We start from the raw sequence: 27,074 nt of genomic DNA, 5'->3' as shown, positions 1-27,074 counted from the left end.
TGTGTGTGTGTGTGTGTGTGTGTGTGTATTTTTTCAGCCATTAGATAACGAACTTGGACACCCACTCGGATATTTCATATTCAGCTCAATGTCAACATCATTAACCCCAATTACACTAATCAGAGTTAGTATGACTCATTAGGAGTGTTTTGGTTCTCTGTGGAGGAGGGAGAGAAATGCACAAGAACATAAAGAAGATCAATGCTAAAGAGATTCGGCTGAGAATGATTCAGAGCCAGTCACACATTTTCAGTTATTTATTCATTTTTGGAGAGAAACGTATATTCTTCATAAAATAAATAAATATATAAATAAATGATTAAAACTGTAAAGTGTTAGGTTAACATGATGGTGGCTCATTGAAAAATATCTGTGGTTTTATCAAGACATTAAATATTGATGTGTAGTTTAAAAAAAAATGAATATATTATTGCTTGAAAAATATTAACATGCACACTCTTACTCATCACTGTCAGTTGAGCTAATTCATGAAATCAATTCAGAGTGCAATATTCATGAATCTAGGGTAAATGTTTTATAAAGGACTTGTGTTGGAAATTTGCATTCTCAAGAGCAAATGTTAAATCAAACCCATGTCTAGAACCAAACACACACACACACACACACTTCAAATACAGAATCATTAATCACTGAGTCTTTGATGGGAGTTCAAACAGTATTCGGTCATTCTGGACCCTTGAAAATGAAAGGACTAATTTAAGTATTCAGCATTTCTCCTATAATAAGCTGGTCACATCAAATTTGTATTTACTAAATTTACAAAATATAAGTATTTCCGAGGTAAGTGTTTGGTAAATCCATACAAGACAGAATTCTTATTCGTCATTGATTTTAGAATGACAGCAATGGCTATAGAGGGAGCAAAAGGTAGACACGAAGGGAGACACAAAGGGCTTTACAAATATTTTACAGCCTTGTCTATGAGAAGAGACTGTCACACAGTAAGACGCAATGCATTGACATGAAGGTGAAAAAGGAAATCAGCATATGAAGCTCCACCGTACGGACTCTTGTCCTCCACCAGGAGGCGCTGCAGAGACTCCTCACAGCTGTCACCCTCTCGAACCAGTTTCAGCTGAACAAAAACAAATACACATTTTAAAATATATAAATCAACTATATACACAATTAAACACATTTTAATGCCACAGCTGAGTTTGGAAAGAAAAACTGTCAAATCCATTACTGTGGTTTTAGCTGTGCTGATTTTTTTCCGCAAAAAGTTAATCCTGTCAGTTCCTGAATTAAATACTGTACAAATGAAAGGTGTGAGTCATTCACCTGGAGAGTAACAGCTGCTGAGGACTGCAGAGAGCATAAGAGAGCTCTGGTGCTGATAAAGAGGGAGTTCTCAAGCACTGGAAGTTTGATCTACAGAGGACATACAACACACATACTATGTACAAGGCAAAAGTGAAATCAAAGCACTAAAATTTAATGAAAGCAATAAACAATATGAAGAAAACTTGCTTGAATGGGTACTGGGACATGACATTTCAAGGATTCACATGTGTTTCCTGCAGAGTGACATGGTCATCACAACTAAAACTACTTTAAACATTTAACAAATTTTTGTATTGGGACATGACATTTCAAGGATTCACAATCGTCTGTCTGTCTGTCTGTCTATCTATCGTCTATCTGTCTATCTATCTATCTATCTATCTATCATCTATCTATCTATCTATCTATCTATCTATCTATCTATCTATCTATCTATCTATCTATATCCTGGCTCGAAATTGCGACCATTTTAGTCGCATATGCTCCCTAAATTTAATGTGTGCGACCTCAAAATATATTTGGGAGCATTTGTGCGAGTGCAAATAATTGTTGTTAGAACGAGCCGTTACAGGTGGGTTTGGATGAGTGTTAACTTTTATAAAGAATATCTCTTTGGATTTGAGACTTTAGTCTTTGCAACTTCTTTATTCACCAAGAGCTTGTAACACTCCAAAGAGAAAGGAAAATTCATATGACCCCTTCAAAGAATTTAAAATAATAGATGAAGCACACATTTAATAAGATTAGAGAAAAAAAGGCCTTTATAAAGGTAAAAAAAAATGCCCTGGGGTAATTATTAAAAATATGCATATTTAAATGTCAAAGCTGATAGAACACAGATGAGAATATTGCTTCTTATTCAACACTGATAGTAAACCCTAATGTTTTTTGAGCACAAAATAATCATATTAGAATGACTTCTGAAGGATCAGTGACTCTAAGGATACTCTAAAACTGATTTGATTGATCAAATTAATCGAGGTGGTGTGGGAGGCATCTTACCACATCTTATCCAATATGCAGTTCATGGACACCTTATTTGTCAATTACCCATTATCTAGTAGTCTATTATGGTAGAAAACAGCTGATTAGATTTTAAAGTGTTCATTTAAAACATGTATCCAACTCTGAGATTCTCTCTTAGATGAACTGCTTCTACGACTTGTTCTCATTTGTCCGTCACTTTACATAAACTCTGCTAAATGAATAAATGTTAATGTAAACGCCAACTCAATGTGTCCCTGCCTCACCTCTCCAGATGTGAGGTAGAAGCAGTTGGTGTTGAAAAGCTGTAGAAGAGTATGAGGAGGCACACAGCTGCCCACCCAAAGGATCAGTGCCAGTGGGCAGTAGATCAGATACAGACCCCCTGGATCCACACTAGAGATAGTGCAGCGCATGGCTTCCCCTAATGATGGCATGTTGGCATCATCAGCCGAGACAGACTGCAGGGGTGAGAAGGGTAAACACAGAGTCAGAGGAGTCATCATCCCATCAGAAGAGAAAGCGTCAATGTTTTAGGTGGAAGTTTGCATTGGCCTTAAATCTGACATGGATTTTCCTTGCTCTTTTTTAAGTTTGGTGTACAATGTAGACAAACTTTCATGGCTTTCAGTTCCCATTCCAGTCTAGCAAGACCATTTATTACAGAGGTCTTTTACACAAAGAGCCTTTAAAGGTATAGTTGCCTGTTTTTACTGGTTTCGACACTGTGGAAAATGGACAATAATAGAAAATTTGTCTATTTATGACAAATTTCTGGATATATATTTTTTGTCTTTTTTTTTGTATTATGAAAAATATCAAAATGGCCAATACCAAAAACCTGGTAGTAATTTTCATGCTATGATAAGACAAACAAATGGCAGATGATAGATAACTTTTATTCTATTCATACAGTTTTGTCTTAAAAATACAACTTTAAAACTAAAATGAATAATTTTAAATGCTGTAAGTGAATGTAGGCATTGCAACATTGTAATATACAGTATATAAAAATGGACATTAATTTTAAGATTTGCTAAAGATTACATTTAATAATGTAAATTAGTGTTTTTAAAGATTAAGTTTATGCAGGCATTATATGACAACAAAGAAAATCCAAATCTAAAAACAGACAATTAAATATTCAGTATTGGTTGATTTATCCAATACTTATCATATATTGATAAATTATACTGATAAATGACAAAAGAAATTTCTAATATCAGCAGACATCTAATGTGATACTATCATATTGTGCATTCCTAATTATAACTGTCTTTGGTGCCAGAAATTTTGAAATAATAAGTAAAAAATAAAATACTACAAATAGAGAGAGTACAGTAAATGCATTTATTGCTAGAGTAGTGAAGAATGTGGCATCTCTAAATCCTGCCATGTGCATAACAATCCAACAGAGAATTACGAATTCTTACAGACAAGGAAACTGTCTCATTTCAGTGACTAATTTGGATGAACAGAGTGTTCTAGATGTCTGTCTCTCACCAGAGGCAGTTTAAGTGGGTAGAACTGGGAAGCAGTGCTCAGCGTGTCCATGGAGTCCATGGAGGTTACGCAGTCGTAGACGCTGATGTACAGAGCTCCGCAGCTCAGGCAGCAGCACTTCACTTTTGCACAGACTGTTAATGTAGACAGGCACGACTTTCAGAAACTGAGGCAACACCAGCTGACAGAATGAAAGACACACACTGAGAAAGAGAGAGAAGGAGAGGAGAATGACATTCAAGACTCTATTATCCAAATGAAACAGGATTCACTTAGAAGGGCTTCTCAATGTTATTATCTGTGTCTGCATCGTTTATATGGCTAATGAATGGTAAAATTAATTGAGATTGGGGTAACAGTATATTAGACTATCTATCATCTCCTAAAAATACTCCCTCCCTAATTACACAATTCATTAATAACTGTCTAGAGCTTTACACAAATAAGGCAATATGATAAAAAGGTGACTATTTATTTAAGCAATTAAAAATTAATTGGCCTGAAAACTTATTTTTTAATTGGTATCACCCATCATGGTTAAATATTTGACTAAGATTATTGCTTAATCTGAAACTAAGTATCTGAACATTCAATTGCGTGTGCTGGTCTAGTAACTTGTGAAACCTATGAAAGATCCTCATTAAAGAGAGAGTAATATCTGAAGAACTAACCTGTCCTGGAGACACAGAGGCAGTGCAGCTGTGTTTCCTGAAGCAAGCCAACATCTCAGTAACCTCTGTCTGTAACTCCTCACGCAGGGACTGCAGCGAACTCTCCAGTGCTAATGAATACACTGACTCACACACACATTGACAAAATAAAGTTATATATATTATAATGTTAAAATAACAAAACTGTAAAAGCAGGAAGACTGAGCTCAGTGCAATATAAACAACTGATTATGAACTGTTAATGATAAGTTATTATATAAGCAAATTCCTGTTAAGTATATTTATATTACATATTATTTGCACACTACCATTCAAAATTTGGGGTCAGTAAGATTTTTGAAAGAAGGCCATATCCATTTGGCTATTTAATACAGTTGCTTAATTTTTTTTTTTTTTTTTTTTTTTTTGATGAATAGAATGCAACAGCATTTATTAAAAACAGAAACCATTTGAAACATAATACGTCTTTACTGTGACTTTTAAACAATTTAATGCATCCTTGCTGAATAAAAAGTATTATTTCTCTAAAAAAAAAAAAAACGATGACACAATTTTTTTGAGAAAGTGTATATATTATATTTTATTTAAAAAAGCAAATAGGGTCAAATTTGATTTCATCTTGATTTTAAGAATGTTGTAGGGAGAATGGTCGTATTACTGTATGCAACAGACAGCAAACACTGTTTTTATACTTTTCTCGCTGTAAAATGTGAGGAATGTCTCAGCCTGGCTGCTTCTAAAGGTGTCTAGCAGCTGACAGGGAGTGGACAGAATAACGGTGTGTATCCGTGTCCTGTTTACTCCAGAAGAGTTACTATATGATCGCACAAACTACAAACCCAATTCCAAAAAAGTTGGGACACTGTACAGATTGTGAGTAAAAAGGAATGGAATAATTCACAAATCTCATAAACTTATATTTTATTCACAATAGAATATAGATAACATATCAAATGTTGAAAGTGGGACATTTTGAAATGTCATGCCAAATATTGGCTCATTTTGGATTTCATGAGAGCTACACATTCCAAAAAAGTTGGGACAGGTAGCAATAAGAGGCCGGTAAAGTTAAATGTACATATAAGGAACAGCTGGAGGACCAATTTGCAACTTATTCGGTCAATTGGCAACATAATTGGGTATAAGAAGAGCCTCTCAGAGTGGCAGTGTCTCTCAGAAGTCAAGATGGGCAGAGGATCACCAATTTTCCCAATGCTGCGGCGAAAAATAGTGGAGAAATATCAGAAAGGAGTTTCTCAGAGAAAAACTGCAAAGAGTTTGAAGTTATCATCACCTACAGTACATAATATCATCCAAAGATTCAGAGAATCTGGAACAATCTCTGTGCGTAAGGGTCAAGGCCGGAAAACCATACTGGATGCCCGTGATCTACGGGCCCTTAGACGGCACTGCATCACATACAGGAATGTTACTGTAATGGAAATCACAACATGGGCTCAGGAATACTTCCAGAAAACATTGTCGGTGAACACAATCCACTGTGCCATTCGCCGATGCCAGATAAAACTCTATAGGTCAAAAAAGAAGCTATATCTAAACATGATCCAGAAGCGCAGGCGTTTTCTCTGCTCATTTAAAATGGACTGTGGCAAAGTGGAAAACTGTTCTGTGGAAAAGTTATTTTTGGAAAACTGGGACTCCATGTCATCCGGACTACAGAGGACAAGGACAACCCAAGTTGTTATCAGCGTTCAGTTCAGAAGCCTGCATCTCTGATGGTATGTGCGCCAATCAAGCACTGCCATGGCAACACAGCAGGAGTCAGGATCGGCGATGAAGGAGCCATAGCAACCAGATAATAGCATCTCTGCAGAAACACAGCAATTGAGCTGTTAATATAATGTATAGCAGTTATTTACATATAACATCTTGCATTCACACATTGAATAAAAGTTACAAACAAGTGACTATCCATTCTAGTACTCAAATGATTGGATATTTGGCAAATCGGCATGTTTTATTTAGACTATAAATTTATGCTCTGTGTCTAATTTGATTATATCGACTATTGTAATGCTTTGTTTTATGGGCTTCCTTCCAAATCTCTTCATAAATTACAGTTAGTACAGAATGCTGCAGCTCGAGTCATTACCAAAACTTCCACTTTTGAACACATTTCTCCTGTTTTACAGAAGCTGCATTGGCTCCCGGTTAAATTCCGTGTGAATTTTAAAATTTTACTTTTAACTTACAAAGCACTTAACAATTTGGCTCCTTCATATCTCCATGATCTTCTTCATATACACACTCCCTTCCCGCACTCTAAGATCTGCTTCTGCACTTACACTTGTTCAGCCACGCACTCGGACAACTTCTCTGGGGTCACGAGCTTTTGGCTTTGCTGCTCCCCATTTATGGAACTCTCTTCCTGTAGAAGTTCGCAACAGTTCTAGTCTCTCAGTTTTTAAATCTCGTCTTAAAACATATCTGTTTAGGCAGGCTTTTATGTGATTTAATGTTTGTTGTTGTACTGGTTTGATTGAGTAATGTCTTTTTTTTTAATGAATTGTGTAAGGTGTCCTTGAGTGCCATGAAAGGCGCCTTTAAATAAAATGTATTATTATTATTATATCTCAAAAAGAAAGCATCATACTAAAAAATTAATTGGAAGCGAAACTACAAACTTTACATTTAGTTCTTCTTAGTCTCAGTTCCTCCCTGTTTTCGAATATGGGTTTCTAGATTCTTTTAGATGCCCCTTTGATTTCCTTTACTGACAAAAACTCTGAGTTGAACTTTGAAGGCCATCTGCATGTTCACACATCTGCTCAGATCAGCTCAGAAGCGTTCCTGTTCCATCTCTGACTGCAAAAGATAAATACACGGAAAGACTCAGTATGAAATGACACAGTTTGTTCACACTACATTAAATATGGTTCTTCTTCTGTGTGCTCAATCCAGTTCTCTTCACACAGAGGGAAGTGGAAAGAATAACGGTTTTGTTTATGAAGAAAAAGAAAAATAATTTTTCATCCATTATCCAGTGCTCTAATTGCAGGAACAGCCCTCTCAAAGCAGCACTGGATAAAGTGGCTTGCTCAGTACGACTATGATGATAGAGCAGTAAAACTTCCCATTGATAATATGTCTACAAAAACCTTGTATTAGCAGCAGAGACTTTTAACAAGTACCAACAATTATGACATTCCAGACTAACTCTTGAGGCAGCCATAGGGTTGTTTTGAAATTTCAAATCTGTACAGAAGTTTTAGAGGAACTGGGCTCTAAGGTTTTTTTCATCTGACATAATAGGACAAGAGGGTGTTACTGATGTCGACTGAGTGCAGATGGCATTTATTACCTGTAGACTGTTATAGCAGATGACACCACCCACTGTGAGAAAGGGTATGTGCCCTGGCCAAGCCCCGCCTACTTCTTGATGGGAGAACACAAAGATGTGCACACTGCAGCCTTGAGTGACAAACTTTTTAGCCAATGAGATCGAGGAATCTGGTCCTTGGAAGATGGACTAATATGAAACCAAGAGGAAGCAGATAAATAAAAAACTTTTCTATAAACCTCAAAACTAACTTTATGGCTAATATTGTGGGAAAAAATGCATGCTCTTTAGAGCTGAAGAAACCAGAGGAGATTTTCTGATTTGTGCCTTCAGAAACAGGTGAGGAATGGAAGATCAATAATTTGCCTGGAGACGCTGCAGCCTATTGAGATGAGACGTAAGAGATTTACAGTATAAATCAACATTTGCAGCACAAACATTGAATTTTTCAGCAAGGGTACATGCATGTTTAAGTCTCATATTAAGGCTCCTTCCTGAAGAATCTTCAGTCCTGCAGAAACAGGAAGTTCTTGTGAGCTGGATCTATCTTCCGATTCAGGGTTGAAAAGTGAAATTTCCTGTAGAACTCTGCCCAAGAAGAAAGGACTATTGTTAACCTTTTGCCTCTTGCTTTAACGATAATTATATTAGTAGAACAAATGCCGTGTCAAAACCTTTCAAGTATGTGTCTGCAGTCTTTCCAGTGGCACCAGAAGGCCCTCCACCACAGGAAGTTCCAAGCTCTGATCGGACAGTTTCTTCGGGCCTAAAACAATGACACAACATTCACAAGCTATTTAACTTCCAGGATTTATTTTAAACATCAAAACAAAAACTCTAAATGTTAACATCCCTTACCCATTTAAAGCTTGCAACTGAGAACAAATCTGCTTACAAATGTGGTCTGATTGCCCCATTCTCATCGCACTGGCAGAAACATCTATTGCCAGCAGCAACACAGCAGCTTTCTCTTTCTTAACTGCTTTCTCTTTTAATATATTTTAAAATGAAATTATTCCTGTGATGGCAAAGCTGAATTTTCAGCAGCCATTACTCCAGGCTTCAGTGTCACATGACCTTTCAGAAAATGCTGACCTCATATGTCTTCCTCCTGGATCAGTTTCCATGTATAACAGTGAGTGAAAGCTAGATTAAATTGATTATTACATTTTAAATATGGTTATTTTTCTTAAAAAAAACCCCCGCATCGATTCACTACAGGAGGCCTTTGTTCACCATCTGGAACCGTGTGAGGCACTTTTTATTATGGATGGATGCGCTTTATTTCACTTCTTTTGGACTGATGAACTGCGAAACCTGCTGACTGCCATTAAACAGCTTGGAAGATCAAAGACCATATTTTATATAACTCCGACTGGATTCGTCTGAAAGAAGAAAGTCATATACACCTAGGATGCCTTGAGGTTGAGTAATTCATGGGCTAATTTTCATTTTTGGGTGAACTAACCCTTTAAAAAAACACATATCTATCTATCTATCTATCTATCTATCTATCTATCTATCCGTTTTTGCAGGATCTCATATGAGCCAAGACTGAGCTCAGGTTTTTTTCCGCAGTCGACGCAGTGACCCTGATTAGTGGGCTGACAGGACTGCCATGACACTATGAGAAAAAGACATGTTTGAGCAAAGATGGGAGTATTTTAGCAGACACGCCAGGCTCCAACCCCATCCAATCACAGCGCACTCCCTCACCTGAGTACTGATCACACACACCTGCCCCTCGTCAGCACCATCATCCACCAACACTTAAAAGACACTCACACACACACAGTCACTGTCTGGTCTCGTTCGCAACTAGGAATACCTATCTGCCGACTTCAAGGACTTCCATTTCTATACCTACCTGTCTCCAGTGATTCCCAGTTACCTCCTGTGTCTTTCGTGAGTGTGTGTGTGTGTCTTCAGCCCTCAACGTCTCCACTCTTCTGCTACTTCCAGGACCTTCACCCTACATCTTATCAAGGACAGTATTCAGTTTACTCACTCTCTGCAATCACCGAATTACCACTGTTTATCATCCCCTCTCTGCTTATGTCAATAAATACCACCTTACCTGTGATCTTCTGTCTCCGACCCATCTGTACTGTAACAGAAGACCGGACCTTTTACTGACTGACACAAGCATGAGCCATCCAGACCCCTTCCAGGACCTCGTTGACGCCTTGCGGCGCACACTCAACGTCCCTCCAGCACCTTCACCACCAGCGAGCACTTCCGGGAATGACCCCAACACTTCTTCACCTTCCGTGCCTTCCAGTCCCATGGCCAAACCGGCGCCCTTCTCTGGTTCGGCGGAGGAATGCAGCGGATTTCTTCTGCAATGCTCGCTGGTCCTGGAGATGCAGCCGCACTTATATCCCACCGAGCTATCCAAAGTGGCATTTATCATATCTCAACTAAAAGGTAAAGCACTACAATGGGCTGATTCCATTTGGACCCAGAAAAATCCGGTCACCCAATCTTATACCAGCTTTGTTGACCACTTCTGGGAAGTTTTCGGTAAACCTACCTGGGATTCATCCATCGGTGAGAAATTATATAATTTAAAACAAGGCAAGATGTCTGTAAATGATTATGCCCTCCAGTTTAGGACTCTCGCGGCCACAAGTGGGTGGAATGAACAAGCTCTGCTGACCACATATCGGCAAGGATTGGATCCCCGAGTGTGGTTGCATCTCGCTGCATACGAGGATACCATTGGGCTTGAACGTTTCATCCAACTCTCCATACGCTTCGCCACTCGTATGCAGTCATGTCTCGAAGAGCACCAGGGCCAGCCTCAGCACACCATCTCCCTCTGCCGACCAGAACCCGTCAATCCTCCAGACCCAGCCCACGAACCCATGTTACTGGACTCTAACCACCTGACTAGGTCTGAACGGCAGAGACGGCTGACCCAGAATCTGTGCTTATACTGCGGATCTCCGGGGCATATCCTCTCCACATGTCCCATACACCCTCCTCGTTCTCTGGTGAGTGCCATCTTCCCTACCATTAAACAGATGAAACCACTCACCACTATTGTGACACTTACGGCTGCTGATATTTCTGTTTCAGTTAATGCACTCCTCGATTCTGGGTCAGCCGGCAACTTCATCTCCGGCTCCCTCTGCCGTCAACTCCACCTCCCGACCACGGCCACGCAATCCTCCTACCAGATTCACTCAATAACAGGAAGGCCGCTTAGCAGGAAACGGGTTCGCCGCAGTGTCGGACCACTTCAACTGCAAATAGGCATTCTGCACAAGGAAAGGATCCATCTGCTGGTTCTGGAGGAATCCACCGCTGACGTGGTCCTAGGGCGCCCGTGGTTGGAGCAGCATAACCCCGTCATATCTTGGAAGACTAGCGAAATCCTGAAGTGGGGCGAGACCTGTTTCCTGGACTGTTTTCCCGAGGTTCCTGTGCCATCCTCTCAGCTCCCTAAACCACTTTCTGTCTGTGCGACCTCCATCGAGAGTCCGATGGAAAGACGATCCGTGGACATACCGTCGTGTTACGCCCCCTTCAGTGATGTTTTCTGCCCAAAAAGAGCCTCCAAGCTGCCTCCACACCGGCCATGGGACTGTGCCATTGATCTGCTTCCGGGTGAGTCAGTGCCTCGGGGAAGGATCTACCCCCTTTCCATCCCGGAGGAGAAGGCCATGGAGGAGTACATCAAAGAGGCTCTGGCTCAAGGTTACATCCGTCCATCCACTTCCCCTGCTGCTTCGAGCTTCTTCTTTGTGGAGAAAAAGGACGGAGGCTTGCGTCCCTGTATTGACTACCGAGCCCTCAACCAACTCACCGTCAAATTCAGATATCCCCTTCCTCTCGTCCCAGCAGCCCTGGAACACCTCCGTGGTGCCACTGTCTTCACCAAGTTGGACCTCCGCAGCGCGTATAACCTCATCCGGATACGTGAGGGGGACGAGTGGAAGACAGCCTTCATCACGGCCACTGGACACTACGAGTATCTCGTGATGCCGTATGGCCTGGTCAACGCCCCCTCCGTATTCCAGGACTTCATCCACGAGGTGCTCCGGGAGTTTCTCCACAAATTCGTCCTGGTATAAATAGATGATATCCTGATTTACTCCCGGAGCTTGACCGAACATCGTCACCACGTTGCGGAGGTCCTGCAACGCCTGAGGGAGTACCAACTCTACCTGAAAGCGGAAAAGTGCTCCTTCCATCAGCCCTCAGTGCAGTTCCTTGGATACAACATCGACAGCAGTGGCATCTGGATGGACGAGGGGAAGGTGGATGCCATCAGGAACTGGCCAACCCCTACAACCATCAAAGAACTCCAAAGATTCCTCGGCTTCTCCAATTTCTACCGCCGCTTCATACAAAATTATAGCTGCATCACCAGTCCACTTACAAGCCTTCTCCGGAATAAGCCCAAGTCTCTGTCCTGGACCTCATCGGCCACGGAGGCCTTCGCCACCCTCAAAGAAGCCTTCACGACCGCTCCTCTCCTGGTTCACCCTGACCCGGATAAACCTTTCATCGTGGAAGTGGATGCCTCCACCACCGGAGTAGGAGCGGTACTCTCGCAGCAGCAGGGGAATCCCAGCAGACTCCATCCACTTGCCTTCTTCTCCCGCAAGCTCAACCCAGCGGAGGTGAATTATGACATCGGCAACCGCGAACTTCTGGCTATCAAGCTAGCGCTCGAGGAGTGGAGGCATTGGTTGGAGGGAGCAAGACATCCGTTCCAGGTACTTACCGACCATAAGAACCTGGAATATCTAAGGATGGCCAAGAGACTCAATCCCCGACAAGCCCGGTGGGCCTTATTCTTTACCCGTTTCGACTTCACCATTTCCTATCGACCCGGATCCAAGAACATCAAGGCAGACGCCCTCTCCCGTTGTCACACACCTGAAGAAAACTCAGAAGAACCTGAACCAATAATCCCCGAAAGACTGTTGGTCAGCCCGATTACCTGGTCCACGGAGACCATACCCTCCTCCAATGCCTCAGCCAATACTCCGCCGGGTTGCCCACCTGACAGGCAGTATATCAATAGGACACGGCGCACTCCACTCATCCACACTGCTCATACCTCACTAGGCACTGGCCACCCGGGGGTCAATGAAACCCTCTCGTTGCTAAAAGAACGCTTCTGGTGGCCCAACATGGCATCCGAGGTCAGAAGGTACGTGCAAGGATGTAAGGAATGCGCCATCTCGAAGAGCCCACGTCATCTACCATCTGGCAAGCTTCTACCTCTGCCCGTTCCCAACCGACCATGGTCACACCTAGGGGTGGATTTTGTAACCGACCTTCCCCTGTCAGGTAACTGCACTTGCATATGTGTGGTAGTGGATAGATTCTCTAAATCCTGCCGTTTAATTCCTCTCAAGGGTCTACCGACTGCCATGGAAAAAGGCTGAACTCATGTTTAATCATATCTTCCGGTACTTTGGCATCCCCGAAGATATCGTATCCGACAGAGGACCCCAATTCATCTCTCGGGTCTGGAAAGCCTTTCATTCGCTCCTAGGTGTGGCCGTCAGCCTATCATCAGGATACCATCCACAGACGAACGGGCAGACGGAAAGGAAGATCCAAGAGATCGGCCGCTTCCTCCGTACCTTCTGCCACGGCCACCAGGACTCTTGGAACCAGTTCCTAGGGTGGGCCGAGTATGCACAAAACTCTCTGCGCCAACCATCTACCGGACTCACCCCGTTCCAGTGCGTACTCGGCTACCAACCTCCACTATTCCCCTGGTCTGGAGAACCCTCGGACGTACCAGCTGTCGACTACTGGTTCCGAGAGAGCGAGAGGGTCTGGGACTCAGCCCACCACCAGTTACAACGGGCCCTACGGAGACGCAGAATGACAGCCGACCTTCGCCGCTCTGAAGCTCCGACATATCAAATAGGACAGAAGGTCTGGCTGTCAACCAGGGACATCCGCCTGCGTCTCCCATGCCGTAAGCTGAGTCCCAGGTTCATTGGCCCATTCACCATCATGGAGCAGATCAACCCGGTCACTTACAGGCTTCAACTCCCAACTGAATATCGCATTCATCCCACATTCCGTGTGTCACTCCTGAAGCCTCACCATCCTTCTGTTCCTCTCTCCACAGAGCCTGGCGTAGCCACAGCTGAAGCCCCCTTCCACTCATCCTGGACGACGGAGCAGCTTACGAGGTCCGAGAAATCCTGGATTCCCGGCGCCGTGGTGGCCAACTCGAGTACCTAGTGGACTGGGAAGGCTATGGTCCCGAGGAACGTTCCTGGGTTCCACGCAACGACATACTCGACCCGAATTTACTGGACACCTTCCATGCAACCCATCCTGACAGACCTGCCCCTCGAGGCAGAGGAAGACCACCACGACGCCGGGGTCCTCGGCCCTCAGGAGCAGTGCCGCCGGGGGGGGGGGGGGGGGGGGGGGGTACTGTCACAGACATGCCAGGCTCCAACCCCATCCAATCAAAGCGCACTCCCTCACCTGAGTACTGATCACACACACCTGCCCCTCGTCAGCACCATCATCCACCAACACTTAAAAGACACTCACACACACACAGTCACTGTCCGGTCTCGTTCGCAACTAGGAATACCTATCTGCCGACTTCAAGGACTTCCATTTCTATACCTACCTGTCTCCAGTGATTCCCAGTTACCTCCTGTGTCTTTCGTGAGTGTGTGTGTGTCTTCAGCCCTCAACGTCTCCACTCTTCTGCTACTTCCAGGACCTTCACCCTACATCATCTCAAGGACAGTATTCAGTTTACTCACTCTCTGCAATCACCGAATTACCACTGTTTCTCATCCCATCTCTGCTTATGTCAATAAATACCACCTTACCTGTGATCTTCTGTCTCCGACCCATCTGTACTGTAACAAGCACATGTGCGCACACCTTTAACCGACAATTGAAAAAAGACTGTAGGCCAAACGAGACTTACTTTCTGTGAGTTTGCTGCAGAAAGGTAAGTAGAATCTTTGCCCGCAGGCCTGCCAGCTCATAGCAGGGCTCATGAAGGCCCCGCAGTGTGCACAGGCCTTAACACAATCTCCCACCTCACAAACTGGCACATCACGCTGTGGAAAACATTCTCATAACATGTTTATAAGAGTATTTCATCTTTAAAATAATCAGGTCACAGTAAAACACTGAGGAGTGTATGTGAAGGTGATTAAGATTTCTCAAGATTTCTCAAAATGACTCACACCCACACAATTCGACATCCTGGCAAGTAAGACAAATATTCATTCTGAACACCCCTTTTCATTAATACTTTTCCTTTCTCGGGCCTGGCCAGCGTACACACGATTGCACCCAGCGGGAGATGACTTTTCTGAGCTGAGAGCGAGCCTCCACAGGGAAGCTGTAGGACGTGCAACAGATTAAAACGAGCTGTGGCACTACCTGTGAAGCACAGTGAACAAAAAAAGTCATACTATTGTGTTGTACAATATGATAATCTCATTTTAACTTATAAGAACTAGAGATGCACCGATACTGGTATTGGGACCAATGCTGCGCAACTGTACTCGTACTCAATAATAAAAATATTCCGATAAAAGATGATGATAAAACAGTGTGTGAACAGTGCTGTGTCCAGACAAAGAAACACAGACAACAGAACAGAGAGCAGAATGGAGTTATAAGAGATTAAGGATGTCTATGAAGTACATGTATGTAATTAATATAATGTTAAACATTCAATATTAAATTAACTGGAGAAAATATCCATTTGGTAAATTAATTAAGCCATAATTAATTAATTAACTAACATAATTCATTATTTTTTGGTTACTCAATATTTTTTTAAAATTGCAAAAGCTATGAAAAATACAGGTATAGGTATTGGCAAACAGTAAAAAAAAAAAAAAAAAATATATATATATATATATATATATATATATATATATAGATATAGAGAGAGAGAGAGAGAGAGAGAGAGAGAGAGAGAGAGAGAGAGAGAGAGAGAGAGAGAGAGAGAGAGAGAGAGAGACAGAGAGACAGAGAGAGAGAAATAAAGAAATAGTATTCGAAAAAATACATTTATAAGGGCCAAACTGCACTAAACGTTTTACATTTAAAAGGGTAATTTACTGCTGGCAAGGCTTTTAATAAAACTTAATAAAAGAAAACTTGGTTATGCAGTATGCAGTATAAAGGCATATTTCTTCTTTAAATTGCTACATGACTAGAGAAAACAGAGGAAAAAAGCTGTGATGATATCTTTTTTGCCAAAAAAGGAAGGGAAACTTCAACCACCCATAATGCACTGGGCTCAATCCGACTGTTCATGGGCAGGGACACAAAAATTCAAAAGTAAGATCTGTAGTTTTACATTTTATGTCATCCAGTGGATTTTGTTGACAAATAAAGAAAGATCTTTGTATACATTGTTCATTTACATATATTACTGACATTGTAACAGAACAAAGCTGATAAAAAATCAGTGTTTATTAATATTATTATAAGTTAAAATATTTTAAATAAAAAGCATTTAGTTCTGTTTGCCCCATACAAATTCAATTTTTCTAATACTACTTAATTTCTTTCTCAATAAATACATAAATGATTCATTTTTAATGTCCAATAATAATAATTATACTAAATATCTGATAAATAATATTTTTTTCCTAAAAAGGATTTAATAAGAAGAATTTATCCCATTATTACTTTAATAAAAGCCTGATTTAAAAAAAGATCAGTGAAGCTGTAGTGGAAATGCACTGCATACTGTATGTTTGTCCTAGTGTCAGCATGACTCCACCATTAATGTGCTGCTGAATTTATGAAACTGAAAAACAGCAGCTGTGTTTGAGATTATCATCATGATGTCTGATTATAAGAACAACAGCTGTCAATTTTTCATTACCTTTGTGTGTCTAGCTCCATTATTGTCTGAAAGTCAGTTATAAAAGTCCAAATAATTTCAACAAAAAGCTGTTGTGATACAAAAGCCAGGTGCATCACATTTATTTTTCATGTGAATCTATCAAGTCAAAAGATAATATGGCTAAACTGGGCAGCAGCTCTGTCCTCCAGGGTGCATTGTGTTGAGGAGAAAGGGGGAACTGAAGATTTGGATTCTGAAACAAACACTTTCTCCTCCAACTGGATCCTGTCCTCTTTAATCACATGGACCTGAACATTTTGGAGACAGAGGACACAGACACTGAGACAAAACAACACAGCCATACACAACAGTGCAACCAAACCTGAGCTGTCTTGAAGGAAACATTACAGAATAAGAGGGCAAGTTGATTTACCACACTGGGTAGAAGCTGAGGATCCAGGCCGTACCGAGACTCTGTCTTGGAATTTGACACTGGACTTGTCTGACAAAAGAGAGAAAAACAAAGTGATCCTTCAGTAAATTCAATACAGATCATGTTGGCCTTATATTTTTCATAATAGACGAGACTGAGACAGTTAAAACAGACTGCAAATATAACACTAAATTTCCATCACATCCAAGCTTTCCATCAATCACATACAAGCCGTAATGATGACACATATTCAGCGCTTACTCATTAAAGTTCTCGCTGTTGGGGAAAAAGAAGTGTGATTGTAACAACTTTTTAATTTAGGTATTTTTTTAATTTCCAGAACTTTTCCTATGCTATTTTATGTCGTGAATGATGCCTTGAATTGTTTTATTTCATTTCAATTTCTTATTTATTTAATCACTAAAATTAGTGATAAAAATTAACAGAATGACAGATGCTTACACTGGCACTGGTAGAAACAATACAGTATTTTAAATATTTTTTTCCCTTGTATTTTAAAATATATTTTATTGTATTTTACCAGAAAAAAGGATTTAATCCATTTTTACATTTTTTTTTATTTTAGATTACAATATAGAATTACAGTGAGATTTTTTTTTATTTTTAAATGCACATTAATCTGGGACAGCTAAATTCCATACCAAATACCAGATAAAGGTGAAAAACATTCAAGAATAATATAATGTATATCAAATTTAATGACATAAAGTAAAATATAAAGTATGAGTACAGGATTTTAATTAGACTGAAAAAAGGAAAACGTACCTTGAAATAAAACTAAAAAATAAATTATAAATAAATTAAATAAAAAAGCACAATATCCATTTCTCCCATGCACTGTCATGCTCTCACTGGTAATGAGTAGTTTCTCTGTGGCATTCCTTGAGTCCTCATATTTGTGATCTCAGGAACATCTGCGACAAGACAGGTTCAAAAAATGTTGACATTTTCTTCCATCAGACAGCAAATTTCTCCATAGATTGTGATGTCCTAAGATTTATTATGCTTACCCTGGAAGTTTTGCTGTGAGGGATCCCCAATACAGTGAATGGGGCCGATGACCTGTAGCCTTTCTGGCATGATGTAATTGCAATTTCTATAAAAAGCTTGTTTATACACATATAAAAAATCGGTATATTTACATATCAGCCTTACTGTCAAACAGTGATCAGCTGACCGTCCATCTCGTCACTCAGGTAAAAGCGCTCACCCGTCTGTCGCATTCAAGCACGACTATATATTTGATTGCATGGTACAGAGAAAATTATTTTTTAACATTCGATGCGTCATGTTAGAAGATATCAGCACGAGTCGTCCTGAAGTTGAGAGAGATAGCTCGTGTTCGTACGGGACATGTCGCCTGGGTTACCGTAAGCTCACATTATGTGTCTGTCTTCAGCTCCGTCACTGCTCAGATGGTAGAAATCTCATAAGGCATAGAAACGTAATAAACATGCAATTTCAATATTTTAAAAGGCCCTCTGTCTTCCATATTAAAAGCACCATTTTCAAAGTGTGTACTGTGCGCACAGTGAGCACGTCTCACCAAAATTGTAGTTGCAATGTCACTATTATGACCTCAGGTGGCAGAGCTGCGTCACCAAACACCAAAGTGGACTTCCTGCCTGGCCTACACTATGTGAAATGTATTGCATATGTTTCAGGATATTTACTAAAATTAATATGATCAACATTAATACAATTCATCACTTAATCTACAAATGTAAATATTATACAGGATTACGATTAAAGTTTTCTTGTTTATTTATAAAAGTTGCTCAGCTCAGTTACAAAAATACTATCTTATTTTTATTTATTTTTTTGGTTTTGGTTTTGTTTTACCTCATACATGGGTAAATACTCCCAGATTAACTTAAATCCTTTATATCCTGCACTACACAATCACTGTGTTTACATGATACCTCCTTTATTTTGGATAAATGCAGTTCTTAAAACATTTTTTTTTTTTGGCCTTACCACTTTAGCATTCCATAACTTTTCTGTGATGAATTGTCTAAGAAGAAAATCAAAATAAATTATAAATAACATTGATCATGTTCTATTCTACTATTAGCCTACTTATATGTTGTTAGTGTGCAATTAAACCAATGACTGGTGTTAAATAAGTGAACACTGTGTAGTTTCCTATGTACAGCATTCTTCTATGCATCCACCTCATATTTCCCATAAAAACGGTCATGACCATTTGTAAATTTAATGCGTCTGGCTTCTGCTGTCGCTTCCAGTTATTTTTAGCTGTACAAAACAGCTCATATGTTTATTTTTTTACCATATTATTTTAATGTACTGTCTTAATTATAAACACACTGGTTTGTATCACAAAAAACTGTTTACTGCACTTTGATATTCTTCTTGTTATTTCCCTATAGTAGCTACCGTAATGTAGTCTCGCACATTCACAAAACAGCTTGAAAACTAATGCGTAAAACACACATGCCTTTAAGGGTTAATATGCACATAAAGGCCAGTTATTTACACAGTAGTTTGTCATAGTTAGAACAAAACTTACCTAAAACAAGAATGGAGGTGGAGGTGGTACAGTAGTAAATATTTCATCTACTCTTCTGCATGCCCTCAGTCCACTGATGAAATATTCATGAGGTCAAGCGGGCTCAAGGCTACACTCTAAAATTCACCTGCTTAACACATTCAGATATGCACACACATACACAAAATCACACCATCAAGCATTAATGTATACCTTTCATAGTGGGGTGGACTTATACTTTAAACATTTGGCTAATAAGATTCTTGAGCTGTCTTCTGTGTAATTATGCGTCCAATACCAAACGCTCAAGCCTTGCAGCACACAACAAGAAAGGCCCCAAGAAGAGTGACTGCCATGGTCCTTGTAGTTTTATTACAGCACTTAACACTATAGCTATCTCAGAGTGAGGTTATTGACTCCACACGTCCTCTCCACACACACTCTTCAGAGAGAAGAGGAGGACTTCAGAATAAATGTTCATGATTTACTGCCATTATTAAAATAAATGGTGTACAGTCATACCTTGGCCATTACTCCTGAATCTTTCAACAACGGTAAATCTTTGTATACTAGGTCATTTCCTTAAAAGGAACAAGCAATTGACTTGCATACTCTTAACTCTCTTCCTCTCTTCATCATCTCATGATTTTTATATCAGCACTATAATCATTTTCATTGCTGCAACAAAAATGATAACAGAGGTGACATTGGTCAGTCTTATGTTCACCTCTACAAAATCCAGAGACTTTAGCTCTTTTAGGCTTCAATACCTTGTTTACTAGAGTACATATTCAGCTACCTTCTAAGTCAGCATCCTTATCGTGCATGGATTTCATCAGTTACTGATTTTAATACTCACCTACTACCTAAAAAAACATTACAATTAAAATGGAAACTGGAAATGTAAAAATACAAGTAGTCTGAAAACACTACTCATTTAGCCCAATGCAACTTTGATCTAAAACAAGGGATCTTAGGCAGCATTATTACAGTTGTTTATAAATCCTCCTTTGCCATATGGTCAATAAATACTGCAAATATGCAAAGCTATTCATACGATTCCAAGAAACAGGGAAAAAAAATGTATGGAGAGCAATGAAAAGCCACTTCACATCAGACCATATCAAATCTCTCAAATGTAACTGAATAATTGAGTAGTGTGCATTTAGGTACAAAGGGAGTTCTAAACAAAGGGCCACCACAAGTTTTCTGCAGTAACACCAGGCAATAATACAGACAGGCAGACAGTGTTCTCATAGCACTTTTGCAGCATTGACTGTGAATTAAAGTGATTAGGCTTGCAGCTTGTCATGAAATGTTGAACTACACTAATGTTCAAATGTTTGTGATCGGTAACATTTTTTATTTATTTATTTATTTATTTCAGACAAATTCTTCTTATATTCTCAAAAGACTCCATTTGGTCAAAATTGCAGTAAAACAGTATTGTGAAATATTTTTAAATTTTAAATAATTGTTTTCTATTGATGCTCTAGTCTGAGACTCAGAGACTCAGAAACATTATTATTGTCAATGTTGAAAACAGTTTCTGCTCAATATATTTGTGCAAAACATGAAAATTATTTCTTGTCATTATCAATGTTAAAAATGAATATTTGTGTAAACCGTATAATCTTTCGTAATATTGTCTCCACTGTCACTTTTGAGTAATTTATTGTGTCCTTGCAAAAAAAAAAAAAAAAGAAAGTATTTAAAAAAAACTTACTGACACCAAACTTTGAATTGATATTTGTTTGTAGTGTAGTGACGACTACAAGAATTAATAGATTATGCACAAATAAGTCAAAACTGAAATGTTAAACAATAATATATATATATATATATATATATATATATATATATATATATATATTATATATATATATATATATATATATATTAAGCAATGGGAACAAAATCGGCCATGGCAAAAAGTGAGGACCACATGACACTATGACGTCGGATATATAAAATAAAGGTCTTTGACCATATATAGGAGAGAGGTTGTCACTCTGAAGCTGCACTGTTTGTTTGAAGCAGAGGGTGAAGGTAACACGAGAGGTATCGTGTTGTGAGAGTTGTCTGGAGAGACATACAGAACGACAGATTGCACCAAGCAAAACAACAGCTTTTACCACGAGGGAACAGGCCACCATCCAGGACCTGAAAGTTTATGAACTCGAAAACAGACACAAAACACACACTAAATGCACAAAGACACACACACAATGACAATGCACTTTTCAGGGGTTAACTAGCATATAAATGCACAGAGAATACTTTAAGAAAGCATCAGCCAAGAAGACATATGCAAATGGAAAATGTCAAAAAAAACAGATGTGCACACAAGCAATAATCAAACACACATATGCAAACAACATTGTCAAAGGCTCATGCTCCTACATGCGATGACAGAGGCAGACTCACCTGCTGACTGGGGTGCCCTGACAACGCGGCTCCCAAGCTCAATCCCCAAAAGACTTCAGTCTGCATGTATAAAACTGGTATTCTCTGGAACTCACTCTTTACTCTACAGAGCAGGGGACCTCACGGTCTAATAGTTCAGCTGAGAGCTTTCTCCCTAAATAAGGCCCTAAAAAGAGCTTAAGGGAGAGTAAAACTGCCTTCTCATGCCCGTTTACTATATTCAACAAAACATTCCAGATGTGCTATGTATTGGCAGTTATTAGTAATGTGCTTGGTGCACTAGCTAAATACAAAGGGCAGATTCCAAATCATAGTGAAGTTATGATTTTAATTAATTTAATTAGCAAACATTCAACAAAATAAGACAAATAACAGCAGTTTCTTTCAGAGTGCCCCAAAAACAATGACTCACTGCAGGGTAATGGTTTAGGGGAAAAAGTGAGGTAAACACCTTTGTTTCATGACTAAAATATAAAGAAATGCCCACCATATAAGCTGCGTATGACTGAGAGATGGCACGTGAGAGAAAGTGTTTTTTATGCTTACAACATTTATATACATTTGTTGACACGCAAAAGCACAAAAATTCCAGGTCTAGAAAATAAATGCTGAATTTACAATAAACCTTTCAGTCATTTTGAATATTAAAATCTTTACTGGCTGGTACATGATAAATCCAAATAAATTTTATGCATAATAAACACATTGGAATAAGATGGAAACATTCTCTGGATGCCATTAGGTAAAAAAATTTAATTAACTGGTATTGCCTACTGTAATTATTATTTAATATGATCAAACACTTAAATTATATTAGGGTACAAACAAAGTCATTTTTGAGAGTCAGACTCAGAGCCCTTCCACAGTGTTGAAACCCACGCACAAAGATTATATGTATATACCTATAGATGTTTCAGTCATTTGACTATGAACTAGAGAAAAGCAATGCAAACTATAGTGGGAATAAGTCCCACTTTCCAAAAAAAAAAAAAAAAGTGTCACTTGCCAATTGGTAAAGTCGTCAGCTGGTGTTAGGCTCAGTCCCACAACAGAAACCGTGTTGTGAGATGTGCGCATGGTACTGGTACATGCACATTGGCTGATTCAGCCTGAAATATAAGCTTTTCTGATGCTTATTTTGAGCATAAGAAGAAGAAACAACATTTATGGGACCAGTTCATGGTGAACTTTTGTTGCTTTGTTACTGTAAACGGTGAGTTTTTGGCAAGCAAGTCTTTGAGATTTTGGTATTTCCTCATTCAGGTAGATACTGTATGTCTCAGTATTACATGCCTGTAATAGAGGCTTGGAGGTGTTGAAAATATGGCTACCAAGTGAACTAGCTTTTCCTTGAAAGGGGGACTTTGGTGACCAAAAAAACACTTTGACTTAGCCTTGAATGCCTCTAAATCACTAGGACGTGACATGTTGAGAGTTTTGCATTAAATGGATAGTCATGGTTTCACCTGTGGGGGAGATTTGAGTAATGGCAACATCTGGGCCCAAGGACAAAATATTGTTTCTAAAAGTGGGCACTTAAACAAGTACAGTACTGTACTGTTCTTCTCTCTTTCTCTCCTCCAGAGGGACATAGGCACCTGTATCACAGATTCTTGGTTAAATTCATGCAAGACCCACTCAAGGTCAAGAATGTTTAAATGCTCAATATTCGTGAGAAATCGTAAAGAATCTGCTATGTGTTTATTTTTGTTAGCGTTGTTCTTAGGATGATTGCTAGGGACCATGCTAATTGGTTGCTAGTGATTGTGTACAAGAGCCTACCCCAAAGTCTCTGTGATAATTAGGGATATGGAACAAGATTAACCCAGTGTATTTTAATTATATTAATAGTTATCCACATTTTTGTAACACAAGAATGGACACCTGTATTGCTGCTTGATATGGTATACTGTATATTCCTTACAATGGTATTTTCATTTCGTATTCATAATCATAAACAAATTGATTTGTACCACAAATAGTTTTACCATTTACTGCCTTTTATTATTTATTTATTTACCTAGAGCAGTCAATGAATCAGAAGTCGTGAATCTTCAAAAGGAAATAGTTACTTCTGCACTGCAAAATGAAAAATGAAAATTTAGATGTGGAAATGAATTTTAAATTTTATTTTTATGTTTTGAGTTAGTCATTTTCATTATTTTGCTAATATTTCTATTTAGCTTTATTTCATTTCTTATTAATTTTATTACATCAACTTAAACTTATTTTATTTCAGTTAGTCGCCAAGGCAACATTTCCTAATCTCTGTTGGTTTTTCTTCGTTTTACTAATTATTATTTTATTTTTATTTTCCAGTTATTTCAATCAGAAAAAGACTTCTATATGTTTCAGGTTGTAGTTAACAATAGCGTAAAACTTCAGGTACCCCCCAACCCCCCCCATTTTGTGGTTGGATTGAAATAAAAATCAGACAGGGGAAAACTGTAAGTGTGAATGCTTAGAAAATTTAGTGTTAGTAGTTAGCTCTTAAAAATGCTTAAAGATAATTGTCACGTGTTCCTCAAGCCATACATTTTGGAGTATTAATTAATGTCCACAGCACAAACAATGCAAATAGAAGTTATTATGCCAACGTTAGAACTTCTCTAGCAATCACTTAAATAGGTTATAACTTCTCATTCACCCTCAAAACATCCCGCTCTTGGTACGTTAAAGCTACAGCACATAATTAGGGAATGTTACTACGTAAGTGTTTGCATTAACTAAAGGGATCATTAGGATCAGTCAGCAATTTGTAGCTGTCTGCATTCTTAATCTGGGTCTCTACTTTCTCTCTCTTTTCCACCCTGTAAAAGTCTCATGTTGAAAAAATGAGTTGCGATGGCTTACACACCCAGCCCCCTCCCGAGCTAATCTTCATAGGGGAAGGGTGGCGTATGTGACAGTTTCTTATGTTCCTTTATTGGAAACCAGACTCTCTCTCTCGTCTCTCTCTCTCTTCTCTCCTCTCTCTCTCTCTCTCTCTCTCTTCATCGTCTGTTCTAACTGTCATTTATATTATACCACATGCACAACCACACACAGCCACACAAGCTGTGGGTTGTTTCATGTGGTTGCCGCGGGATATTTCTGGAAAACTTTGATGGTTGGAGAGAGAGAGAGAGAGTTTATGATTTGGTGACTTGGGGATTGCATTAGCATATTTTTTGCTACAAAACAGTTTTTAAACAGTTGGTGTAGCTTTTCTTCTCAGAAAAAAAGAGAAGAACACCTACACTTACCATTTCGTTTTAGAAATGGACATTCAGTTGTGCTAGTATGTATAATATTGAAATATCTCATAAGTACACATACACAAATAAAATGACACACACACACACACACACACACACACACACACACACAAACACACAGCACACAACACTGAAAAACCTGCAACCTTCTGAACCGGTATTGTAGTATGATGGTGATCGTAATCCCCGAACCTTTTCCATGTACACACACAGACATTCACACATTTCCCCAGTAGACCTGTTTCCAGTGTGGGGGCCGTTGTCCGTGTAGGGGATTCCAAAAATGGACGTCCATGAGAGGTCTAGGGGCTTCAGTGTGAAGCTCTAAAGAAAACCAGAGAAACAGAGGAGGACTGAGATGACTGAGATTTCAAAACACAAACACTCCTCAGTGCTCCTTTATCAAAATCTCCTACAATGAAACAAAAAAAAGGGAGATGATTGATGATAAACTCATAGATATCAGAGCGGTAAGGGAGAATGGTTCCCAATTCGGAAATTACACAGGCAATGCTCTTGGACAATTCTCTCTCTTTCATTATTCCTCTGCGCAAGCGTAGCAGGAAGCTTCTTTCCTAGGAGCAATGAACAGTAACTACTACGCACTTCAGATTCTTCTTTCTTCTTACAAAGTTTACTGTGACATTGCTTATAGTTTGTTGTCACCCGTGCTGTACTGTTAAACTAAAACGAAAACCCAAAAAAATAATTTTTCTTTAATTGAAATAAGTCTAAAATAAAAAATAAATATGAGATGAAAATGTAAACGTAAAACACTTAAACAGAATGTTGCCTTGGTGACTAACTGAAATAAAAAGTACTAAAAAAAGTTTCCTAAAACTCTAAAACCTAAACACAAAAATACAAAATAAAAAACAACAAACACAGCAGAAAGAAATATCAATATATAAAAAAATATAATAAAAATGGACAAAAGCAAAAAACATATAAAATAAAATATTAAAGGGGTCAATGATTTCAATTTTTCCTTCCTTTGGAGTGTTACAAGATGTTGGTGAATAGACATCCCTAAAGTTGCAAAGTGAAGTCCAAACCCAAAGAGTCTTATAAAAGTTAAGACTTGTCCACGCCCTCCTAAAATGCCTTGTTTAAACACGCCCCCACATGTCTACATCACTGTGTGGGAAGGATTGGCATAACACCACCCAAAGTTCATGCAAAGAAAGGAGTCACAAGGCGCAACTTTGATTCCTCGTGTGTAGTTTGTTGTTGCCGCGACTCGACATGTTGTGGAAAGACACTGGGTTTTCGCTGTGAAAGCAAAATACTTTGTGTTGGCCTTCCAAAAGAGGACACAAACTAGAAATCAGTGGTACAGGTGTAATTAAAACAATGTTCTGGAACAGTCAACCCAAATATTCCGCTTTTTGTAGCACATTTTATTTAGGACTGTTTCCTGATCTGGGAGCGTCCTGTTAGACTACAATGGCGGGCTGTTCTGACTCAAAGTCTGTAACTACATTTACAATATGTAAAGGATCTGCCATTGATGATTCAAACGCGAGTGTGTTTCACCAGTGTAGAGTAGCAGCTTGTTGTTTGTCGTTTCTCTGATCACAAATGCACTCCATGGTTTTTAGGTTACGTGGCGCGGCGCGATTGCAACATTCTCAACGTGTAAAAAGACAATATAAGTCATTATAATCTGTAATTATGTCCCCACTGGATACAACAAATGCTTTGTTTGTTTGGGCTTTATTGTTTTTTGACCGGGACATGGCATCACAGTATGGTGAGGGGCGTAACTTTTCCATCACACTCTTGAGGTATTCGGCCAATCACAATATACTGGATAGCTGGTTCACACTTTTAAAGTCG

General features: G+C 39.3%; 1 pseudogene; it reads right to left on the bottom strand.

The window, feature by feature from the left end:
• Positions 1-572: 572 nt before the first annotated feature.
• Positions 573-18,122, bottom strand: LOC109102986 (annotated as a pseudogene).
• Between the last annotated feature and the right edge of the window lie 8,952 nt (positions 18,123-27,074).

This window comes from Cyprinus carpio, chromosome A5, assembly GCF_018340385.1.
Source record: "Cyprinus carpio isolate SPL01 chromosome A5, ASM1834038v1, whole genome shotgun sequence".
In the NCBI taxonomy this organism is placed as follows: Eukaryota; Metazoa; Chordata; class Actinopteri; order Cypriniformes; family Cyprinidae; genus Cyprinus; species Cyprinus carpio.
The sequence above is the reverse complement of the archived record's forward strand: the minus strand, read 5'-3'. Positions and strand labels throughout refer to the sequence as shown.